Source organism: Tupaia chinensis, unplaced genomic scaffold (assembly GCF_000334495.1).
Source record: "Tupaia chinensis unplaced genomic scaffold, TupChi_1.0 Scaffold141474_1, whole genome shotgun sequence".
Lineage (NCBI taxonomy): Eukaryota > Metazoa > Chordata > Mammalia > Scandentia > Tupaiidae > Tupaia > Tupaia belangeri.
This window is the reverse complement of record NW_006201336.1, coordinates 183082-193464: the sequence shown is the minus strand read 5'-3', so window position 1 is coordinate 193464 and position 10383 is coordinate 183082. Positions and strand designations below refer to the sequence as shown.

Sequence of the window (10383 nt, the reverse complement as noted above, 5' to 3'; positions counted from 1 at the left end):
GATTTTCTGCTTTCTGTCTCTCTGTCTCTCTCTGTCTGTCTGGCGAGCGCATGTGCCCTATAGCAAAATCCTCTCCAAAAAAAAAGAAAAAAATATTTTAAATGTTACAAAAAAAGTAGAAAAACATCTCATGTTCCCGTATTTGAAAAACTAATATAATCAAGATGTCAATCTTACTCACCTTAATCTACAAATTCAATGCAATTCCAATCAAACTACCAGAGATATTCCTCACAGAAATAGAAAAAAAATCATAAAGTTTGTCTGGAATTATAATATTCCATATCACCAAAACAATACTGTGCAAGGAGAATAAAATAGGAAGCATATCACTTCCTGACCTCAAAACATATTACACAACTGTGATAATTGAAATACATAGTATTGGCATAGAAATCATACAGGTAGACCAATGGAACAGAGTAAGGACCCCAGAAATAAACCCCAAAACATACAGCCAACTGATTCTTGACAAAGGGCACATGGCAGTCCAGTGGGAAAAAGAAAATCTCATCAGTAAATTGTACTGGGAGAACTGGATATCAACCTACAAAAGAATAAAATTGGAACCTTATCTCTCAGCACTAACAAAAATTAACTCAAAATGGATTGAAGATCTAAACATAAAACCTCAAACTATAGAAATACTGATGTAAAACAGAGGGAATCTCCAAATTGTTCTTCACATTGGCTGGGCCAATTTACTTTTCTACCAGCTGGTTAAGGGAGTTCCCCTTCCCTCATACCCCCACCAGCACCTCTTTTTTTTTTTTTTTTTAATCCTAGTCATTCTGACTGGGGTTAGGTGGTATCTCATTGTTGTTTTGATCTGCATTTCCCTTACAATGAGTGATGTTGAGTATATTTTCATATGCCTTTTGGCTATTCACATGTCATCTTTAGAGAGTGTTTTTTTTCAACTCACTCTCCCATCTTTTAATAGGGTTGATCATCTTTTTTTGAAACAGCAGCTTGAGTTCCTTGTGTATTCTGGTTATCACTCCCTTATCTGACACATGGGACAAAGAAACGTGCCAATTTCTGTTAAAGATATTTTATAGTTTAGTCAACTGGACTAGGGAGAAATGTTCACATGTTAAAATATTCACTTCACAAGCTAAATAATGTGATTGACTGTATAAAAGAAAATGAAATTTAAAAAAAATGGGGAAAACTCTTGAAGACCCTGGAATAGGAAAAGACTTCTTAAAGAAGACCTCTAATGCACAGACAATAGTCCTAAAAATAGAAAAATGGGACTATGTTAGGCTGAGAAGCTACTGCACAGCAAAAGAAAGAATAAGTGAGAATACAACACTTTGAGTGGGAGGATATATTTGCAGGCTATATCTCAGATAAGGGACTGATAACCGGAATATACCAGGGACTCAAGCAACTTATGCACACACACACACAAACACACACACACACACACACACACACACACACACACACAAAATAATCCAATTAAAAGATGGGAAAATGAGGACCAGCAGTTAGCGTAATGGCTATGTCACTGAACTCTCATGTAGTCGACCGCAGTTCAAGTACCGGACCCAGTGGCTTAAACTCACGCTGGGCGCGTGTGCATGCATGCCCAAGATCCTGAGAGGAGAATGGAGGAGAAGGGATTACAGCATGGCCATCCCCCCTGGGGGGTGATTTATCACTTTCTGTCTCTCTGTCTCTCTCTGTCTTTCTGGCAAGCGCATGCGCCCTATAGCAAACCCCCTCCCCCCCAAAAAAAAAGATGGGAAAATGAGTTGAAAAGGCAATTCTTCAAAGAAGACATATAAACAACCACAAAGTATATGAAAACATGCTCAACATCTCTTATTATAAGGAACATCAAAACCACAATGAGATACCACTTATCTCCAGTGAAAATGACTAAAATTTAAAAAATAATAATAAGATAATGATAAGTGCTGGCAAGGTCTTGATGAAAAGGGAACTCATCTACACTGTTGATGGTAATGCAAATTAGTACAACCACTATGGAGCATGATATAGAGATTCCTCAGAAACCTACAAATAGAACTATCATATGACCCAGTAATTCCACTCAGTTATTTATCCGAAGGATAGAAAAACCCTCAGATAAAAAAAAAAAAAAACAAAAAAAAAACTTGCACATCCATATTTATTGCAACATTATTTACAATTGCTAGGATGTGGAATTAACCCAACTGTCAAAAAGTAGATGAGTGGATTGAAAAAAATTTGACATATGTACTCTATGGAATACTACTCAGCCATAAAACATTGAAATCCTGATATTTTATACAAGTGGATAAATATGGAAGACTTAGTGCTAAGCAAAGCAAGTTAGACTATGAAAGACAGACTTTGTATGTCTTCACTCAATATATACTGAATGCCTACACTCCTTAGCAGAAACTAAAAGTTTGAAAGGTATAGTAGCAGGGAGGGTAATGACAGATACTAGAGATAGTGAGAGGGAGGGAGGAAGAGGAACAGGGTAAAAAGACCTCAATTACCTGACACAAAAATGAAAAGTTAACGCTGATGATAATGTATATGGTAACATCTTTGTCTTGACTGATATGCATCGTATTCACACTGGGAAAAGCAATTTTGTACACTGTAAAGATAAATAATGATTAAATGTAAAATAATAATAGTAATAATAAATAAGGAAAAAGATAGATATCAAGGACATTACACAAGCACTGGGTTTGCAATTATACAGCAGGGGAAAATGATGGTATATTTATTGACCACAACATCAAGGGTAGCAGTGTTTGATTTCTAGCTTTGAAATTATTTTAATTTAATATTTGGTGAACTGCCGAGATGAGTTTATATATTTCTGTGAAAAAGTAAGAAAATAACTTTAAAAAAAGATAATTATTTTAGGAATTAGTTCATCTGATTGTGGAGTCAGGTAATCTAAAATTCACAGGGCATTGGGAAACAGCAGTTAGTGCAATGGCTATGTCACTGGACTCCTACGTAGTCAACCGCGGTTTGCGTCCTGGATCCGGTGGCTTAAAACTCACTCCGGGCGCATGTGCGTGCGTGCCCAAAATCCTGAGAGGAGAATGGAGGAGAAGGGATTGCGGCGTGACCATCCCCCCTGGGGGGTGATTTCTCGCTTTCTGTCTCTCTGTCTCTCTCTGTCTGTCTGGCGAGCGCACGCACCCTATAGTAAAAAAAAATAAATCACAGGGCATTTCAGCAGGCTGAAAATGCAGACAGGATTTCTAGGTTTGTTTTGAGGCAGGATTCTTTCTGAGGAAACCATAAATTTTGTTTTTAAAGTCTTTAACTGACTAGATTGGGTCCATGCGCATTATCAAGGATAATTTTCTTTTATTTTCTAAAGTTTATTTTGTTTCTTCCATAAGTGTGAGAGAAAGACAGTGAGACCACAACTCCAACAGGGTATTGATGCTGTGATCGACCCCCAGCCAGCATGGGCAGTGTTCACTGTACTCAGGAAAGTTTTCAGACATGAACTTGGAACTGTCCTATATCATTCAACGTCATGGAGCATCACATTTTTCCATCGCACCAATATCCAGTCCCCATGTCAAGGCTAATTTTTAGTTAAAGCAAACTGATTGTAAATATTACTTGCATCTATAAAATCCTCCACCAGTAATTCCTAAACTAGTACTTTAAAAACTGGGCACTGTAGTATAGCCAAATAGACATGAAAAATTAATAATCACAGGATGTTTTTGATAGTGAACCACTGACACATGAGTTTGATCCCCAGAGACAAAGTCTGCTACCTTCTCACCAAACACTGACTCTATCCCTATCTATCTAGGCTTTTCATCTTTTACTCCTCTTGACTGGGACCTTCAGACTTTGTGATTTAACAACATTTAAAATATAGTAACTATTATACTGAACCATATACGGCACTAGAGAGGCAACTGCTGAGGTCTGGAGCAAAGTGGTAGCAGTCTTACTTTGAATCAACTTCAAAAATACGAGATTCCCTACCTCTATCATATCTGTCATCCAACAGTGCCCTCATTAGTTAAATGTACATAATTGTATCTACCTTTTAATTAAACTGAAAAACAAATTTGGGTAGATTTACTTGTTTACCTGTTGAGAAAAAAAATCTGCTTTTGCTCACCTAGTCTACCTTCTCCACATCTTTTCAATATAGTACTGGAAGTCCTAGCCAGGGAATTAGAAAATAGAGTAAAATAAAAGGCAGAGGGAAAGAAGAAGTAAAATTATCTCTATTTCCAGATGACATCATTATATACATAGAAAACCCAAAAGAATTCATGAAAAAAACTCCTGGAATTGATAAATGAATACAGTGAAGTAGCACGATACAAGACCTAATTATTCTTAAGAGAAATGTCTACCCTCTAACCATCATGTAGCTCAGAGTAATATACCGAAAGACTGCTTTCCCCAGATATTTTGTTAAAATAGCAATCAGCCAGAACTGGCCTAAGAAATAAAGATCTATTATTGACTTTTGTTACACAAATTTGTCTGCAGCCTGCATGTTCTCCAGAGGCTAAGTGGCCTAAGTTAAATCCACTATAGAAAAGGAGCCAACAAGACTCTGCTCAGCCAATCAGAACTGCAAAATTTCAAAGCTTCCATTTCATAGAATACTTCAGTAACCAATGGGATTGTGACACTGCTCAGCCAACCATACCTGCACAAGTCAAGCATTAATTTACATAGAAAGCTTCAGAATCCAATGGAAGTGTGATTCTGTTCACTTAATGAGAGATAAAAAAGTCAAATCATGACTCTGCTCAATCAGAGCTACTTAAGTTAAGACTTCATTTGTCTAGGAAGCTTCAGAAGTCAGTGGAACTGCGACTCTACTCAGCCTTTTAGAGTTACACAAAGTCAAGTCTTGAGTCTGCTCAGCCAATCACAGGTACACAAGTCAAGTCTTTATTTGCATAGAAAGCTTCAGTAACCAATAGAACTGCAACTCTGCTTAGTCAATCAGAGCTATAAAAGTTATTTATTTATTACACAGAAAGCTTCATAAGCCAAAGAGAAAATGACTTGGCTCAGCCCATCAGACCTACATAGGTCAAGCCTTTATTTGCATAGAAAACTTCAGGATCCAATGGAAGTGTGACTTGGCTCAGTCAACCAGACCTGCACAAATTAAGCCTTAATTTGCATAAAAAGCTTCAGAAGCCAGTGGTATCATGACTCTGCTCAGCCAATCAGAGCTACACAACTCAAGTCTTCATTTGCACAGAGCTACACAACTCAAGTATTTATTTGCTTAGAAGAATCAAGAGTCAATGGGAGGGTGACTGAAATTAGAGTTGCACAAGTCAACCCTTTATTTGCATAGAAAACTTCAGGAGCCAATGGGAGTGTAACTTGGCTCAGCCAGGAGCCAATAGGAGTGTGACTTGGTTCAGCCAATCAGAGCCACTCAGGTAAAGCTCTCATTACACGGAAATCTTAAGGGGCCAATGAGACTGGGGTGCACTCAGCCAATCAGAATGGCAGAAGTCAAGCCTTTATTTGCATAGAAAACTTAAGGAGCAAATGGGAGTGTGATGTTGCTCAGCCAATCAGAACTACACAAGTCAATCCCTCATTTGCATAGACAATTTCTGGAGCCAATTGACTGAGAATTTGCTCAGCCAATCAGAGCCACACAGGTCAAGCCTTCATTTACATAGAAAGCTTCAGGGGTCAATGGGAGGTGTGACTCCACTCAGTCAATCAGAGCTGCACAAGTCAAGTCTTTATTTGCATAGAAAATTTCTGAAACCAATGGGACTGAAACTTTACTCAGCCAATCAGAGCTGTACAAGTCAAATCTTCATTTGCATACAAAGCCTCTGAAACCAACGGAAGGGAGGGTGATTCTCATCAGTCAATTAGAACTGTACCAATTTCAATTCTTTGTTTGTATGGCACACCTAATTGAAAGACGGATAATAGTCTTGTACAAAGAACCCTATACCTTTTTAATTTAGGGGAAGTGGATTTGAGAATTATCTCACCTTCTTGGTGCCTTCCAATAAAGGTTTTCTTTTTGTCCTCTGCTTCAGTGCCCTGGCATTACTGTGTATCAAGTGATGGGCCAGTATAGGTTTGATGATATTAAGAGTTTTGTAAAGATGAAATGAAATCAATATATGTAAAATGTTTCTTACACATATTAAACACTATATAAATGTTAACTGTTCTTCTTGTTATTCTTAGCAGCAGCAGTATATTAGAGTCCTCTACAAAAATATGAATTCAGCAAATTTGTATTGAAGGGTCTCTTTCGTTATTGACCATTTCATTAACTTTGGTGGCAACATGTATTAGTGGGCTTTAGTTCCTTTTCTCCATACCAGCATCATCTATCACTGATAAAATATCAGATGAGCAAAAAGCAGTGTGATGACCACATTTTTATTTATTTATTTATTTTTGGAGATTTTTTTTTTTTTTTTGCTATAGGGCTTGTGTGCTCACCAGAAAGACAGAGAGAGACAGAGAGATAGAAAGCAAGAGATCACCCTGCACGTGCAATGGTCATGCGACAATCCCTTCTCCATTCTCCTCTCAGGATCTTGGGCATGCACGCACACATGCCCGGTGTGAGTTCAAGCCACCAGACTCAGGACTCAAACCATGGTCGACTACATGGGAGTCCAGTGATGTAGCCACTACATCATCTGCTGGGCCTTGATGACCACATTTAAACAGTGCAGCAAGTTCTGTAGCCTGTGCTCACCTCCTGCTGCTCTTTCCACCTAACTACAAACTTCATATAAAGTCTGGAATCTCTAAAACTGATCATGCAATGTCTCTACATTACTGACATATACTGGACCTCTCCTCACCAAAACCCTATGAGTTAAGTAAAACTGTCTTAAAGAAACTAAGGCCTACGGGCCAGCAAGTGGTGTGGTGGTTAAGACACTGGACTCCCACATGGCTGACTGAGGCTCAAGCCCTAGAACTGGTGGCTTAAAACTCATGTCAAGCATATGTGCGTGTATGTCCAAAATCCCAGGATGAGAATGGAGGAGAAGTGATTGCCACATGACCATCCCACATGGAGGGTGATTTCTCACTTTCTCTCTCACCGTCTCTCTTTGTCTCTGTTCAGTGAGTTCACATGCTTTACAGTAAAAATCCTTACAGAAAAAAGGAAAAAGGAAATTGAGGCCTAAACAGTTAAAGGTATTTGCCCTTTAACACACAGCTAATAAATGAAAGGGCAAGAATTTGAACTCAGATATATAGGACTTATGTTTTATGTATGATATGAACTCATCCTAAGATGCACATGGCTTTGAATGACTTAATTCCTCTCTTACAATTTGCATTTTAAAAGGGAAGTCATGTAGAAAAAGGCATGAGTCTAAAGGAAGGAATTTCTTTTAATTAAGTTGTAATTTCTAGGATATGGAAAGAATCATGGTCATGATAGTTTTAAAAAGTAGACCAGAAAAAGGATGATTTGAAGAATTTGACAGTTTCCTTTATCATTATCATATATAATTTTAACATGGTAATATCATACAGGAATTAATTTATAAAGGTGGGATGCTTACACATTGTGGCAAGACAGTGTGGGGAGAGTTGGAGGCAGGAGTTCTTTTAGGGATTCACACAAGATGTACTATTGTCTAAAGCCTTGACCTCAGATTTAAGGCAGTCATCTTATACTGACAAGCCAACCCAGGTGGAGGCAGAATATAAGGGAAATCTCCTTAGAGCTCTTGGCTTTGGGAGGAAGCGATAGCAGAGACTGCTGGAGAATCTAGTGTTAAAGTTGGTCCCTTTAATGTTCACTTTCTAAACACTCATACTGTCAGGCTGCAGAGAATTTGAAAGTACTTTAAATTACTTTAAGTCTTGCAAAATCTTAGCTGAGCTGCCAATGTGAAAAATCACAAAGTGATTATGAGTGCTTTCACTGTCCTTCTAAATTAGGCAATAAATAGGATAAATCACTGAAAGAGACATCAGTACTTTCCAAACCCTCTTTAGCATCCTGAGAAAGTTAATTACTGAATGAAAAGCAAAGAGCTATCCAAGCAGAGGTAGTCTCAAGGAACATGTACGAAGGGGAGGGGCTTTAGAACACATACATATTACTTTTAAATTACTGGTATAAAGATCAGAAAAAATATTCTGCATTTGCAAACATAATTATTAATCACTTACAACTACTCTCCATTACCCTTCTCAAAGACGGCTTCTGGGAAACTTGTGTCAGTACTGAAAGTCCCACAAAGAACCTACTTATCTGACTTAGCTCTGGCTGCCATAACAAAATGCCATAGATTGGGTGGCTTAAATGACAGAAATACATTTTCTCACAATTCTGGAGTCTAGTAGACTGACATGAGCCTGACAGGATGGTTGATTTCCTGGCAAAGAGTATAGCATTGACTTGAAGATGGCTTGTCCTTTATGTTCCTGTGAGGGAGATAAATCTCTCTCTCTTTCCTTTCTTCCTCTTCTTATAAGGATACTAATCCTATAATGAGTCTCCACTCTCATGACCTAATCTAAGCTTCATGGCCTCCAAAGGCCCCATGTCCAAATACCATCACATTAGGGATTAAAGTTTCAACATATGAATTTGGGGTAACACAAACACATGGTCCATAACACTACCCTTCTCAATTATTAGACCAAAAGCACCACCAAAACCCACAGCTTTGAACAGTTAGGGTCTCCTTTTGCATTGAAAAATACACTCATGGAAATAACATTTTTATCATACTGCTCTCCCTTATTGTCTAACCCTTTCCCACATCCCTATGCAGAAATTTAAAATTGTTTTTATTACCTACCATATCAAGTTCTGCAATTCCTCAGCTTTGCTAATGAGAGGTTTCATGATCTATTTCACTTCTATTTCCCATCTAAAAAATTCCTTTAGGGGATTCATTATCTTCTCTGACATTGAAACTTGGCACTTTCAGATTTAACATTTGCAGTTGTAACTATGAAGTACAATTTCTTTGTTCTACTTCATGTTATACTTTACAATTTTGTTGAAATACAGATCTGATTAGCATTACTGTGGAAGCTGGCTTATTTTAGCCATAATCTTAGCTACTCTAGGCATCTTATTTGTTCCCTAGCATTCACACCATGATATAGCTCTACTGTTCGCCCCAAACTCAATGACATAAGTATTATCAACCTCATTTTACAAATGAGGCAGTTAAAAAAAGATTAAATATGAGGGCCAGCAGATGGCATAATAGTTATGTTACTGGACTCCCATGTAGTTGACTGCAGTTCAAGTCCTGGACCTGGTGGCTTAAAACTCACACTGGGTGCATGTGTGAGCATGCCCAAGATCCCCAAAAAAGAATGGAAGAGAAAGGATTGCTGCGTGACCATCCCTTCTGTATGTGTGTGTGTGGGGGGGTGATTTCTCACTTTCTCTCTCTGACTCTCTCTGTCCCTCTGGTGAGTGCATGTGCCCTATATATATATAAAAAAATCTCTAAAAATAAAAAAAAGATTAAATAAGATTAATTGGTTAAACAAACTTACGGTATACCTGTTTTGGAAGTTGGAGATACCGTAGTGAACAAAACACTATTCTGGATCTTATATTCTTTTTTTATTTTTTATTATCATCATAATCTTCTTTATATTACATTGGATTACCTATAACTTTACAGTGTATTACATTACTTTTTCAAAAGGGAATGCCATGCATGTCAGTCAATACAGAGACATTAATCTCCCTGCTTCAACATTCATTATCATTTCTATGTTTTCCCCAATCATTATTATTATTATTCTAATTATTTTTTTAAAACAGTCAATCAGGAAAAAACCCTTCCAAATTTATTTTATGAAGCCTCCATCATCCTCATCCCCAAAACAGATAAGGACATGACAAAAAAAGGAAACTACAAACCAATATCATTAATGAATATAGATGCAAAAATTCTCAACAAGATACTCGCAAATCTTATCCAACAACATATAACAAAGATCATTCATCACGACCAGGTAGGCTTTATACCAGGGATGCAAGGGTGGTTCAATATACACAAGACTATAAATGTAATACACCACATTAACAGAAAGAAAGATAAATACCATATGATCATCTCAATTGATGCGGAGAAAGCATTTGATAAAATTCAACATCCTTTTATGATTAAGACCCTTAGTAAGATTATATAGAAGGGTCATTTCTCAATGCAATAAAAGCCATCTATGAAAAACCTACAGCTAACATTATACTGATGGGGAAAAGCTAAAAGATTTTCCGCTAAAAATGGGTACTAGGCAAGGCTGCCCACTTTCTCCACTGCTTTTTAATATAGTAATGGAAGTCTTAGCTAATGCAATCAGAGAAGAGAACAATGTAAAAGGCATTGGAATAGGCAAAGAAGAGTTGAAAATATCTTTATT

General features: G+C 37.4%; 1 pseudogene; it reads left to right on the top strand.

Moving 5' to 3' along the window:
• LOC102502916 (importin subunit alpha-1 pseudogene) overlaps nucleotides 1-3566 on the top strand; it is a 58305-nt pseudogene extending 54739 nt beyond the window's left edge.
• The last annotated feature ends 6817 nt before the right edge of the window (nucleotides 3567-10383 follow it).